Source organism: Penaeus monodon, chromosome 33 (genome assembly GCF_015228065.2).
Source record: "Penaeus monodon isolate SGIC_2016 chromosome 33, NSTDA_Pmon_1, whole genome shotgun sequence".
Lineage (NCBI taxonomy): Eukaryota > Metazoa > Arthropoda > Malacostraca > Decapoda > Penaeidae > Penaeus > Penaeus monodon.
The window spans coordinates 15,445,695-15,446,546 of record NC_051418.1 but is presented as its reverse complement, the minus strand read 5'-3'; the positions used below and the strand labels follow the sequence as shown (position 1 = coordinate 15,446,546).

The 852-nt window shown below is 34.3% G+C and overlaps 1 protein-coding gene across 1 annotated transcript in view; it reads left to right on the top strand.

Annotated features, from left to right (window-relative positions):
* The first annotated feature begins 255 nt into the window (after window positions 1-255).
* The window catches only part of LOC119594083 (RCC1-like G exchanging factor-like protein), a 12,843-nt gene continuing 12,246 nt past the window's right edge, over window positions 256-852 (top strand). The window contains exon 1 of the mRNA XM_037943138.1: window positions 256-347. The gene's annotated coding sequence lies outside the window, so the exon portion shown is untranslated. The remainder of the gene's footprint in view (window positions 348-852) is intronic.

Here is an 852-nt window from a genome sequence, read left to right as displayed (position 1 = left end):
AGAACTAATCTACTAAAGAAAAATATATAACGCAATGTTCAATCAAAATGAGTCATTAGATGTCCCCGTTATTCGAAATCTATTCTCGCAGACGAACTGGTGCATTATTATCAAACAAAAAATAAATAATGCAATGAAGGCTGAACAAGATAGTTTTGAAAAATGAAATCTCGTAAAGGACAATGTTTTTTTTTATTGTTGTCTCCTGAGTTGCAAACTAAAGAAACCAGAGGAGCTTATTTCGAATCCGTTTTACTCGAACGCGGCGTTGTTTGTTTACATCAGCTGAGGGAGCCGCAAGTGCCGGCAAAAATGGTGCTCTAAGCAAGTCTCTGCAACGGATTCCAGTTAGTACTTCCATAGAGTATATATCTAACGGCACTTGTAGCTTTTTGAGTGTTGTGTACATTAAACAATTTAGTGGACACAACTCTCAATCCATATCCAGGAGGAAACCCTGGCAACTTAGACTGTTGAATTCATTTTGTGACGTGGGGTTGGGGTCTTTTTAGTCTGTGGCGAGTGGGTCTGAGTACTCAAAGGAATTATCGAGGTCTGTATGTATACTGAGTATGAAGCACTAAAGTTAGAAAGTAAAGTATAGATAATGATATAATAGAATAGACAGAATTCCAGTATGGAATTTAAAAACAAAAAGGTAATCAGGTGAATATAGAAGACTTCTCATAGGTGAATACAATAAAGAATATAATCTTTGATATCAGATGTAATAATCAACATGAATTCTGAAAAAATAATGATAGAAATTATCACTGAACTATAAAAGATGTAACCCAGTCATAAAACAAATAATGTAATACTTAAATGAATTCTCTGGAATATTAGGTCAAC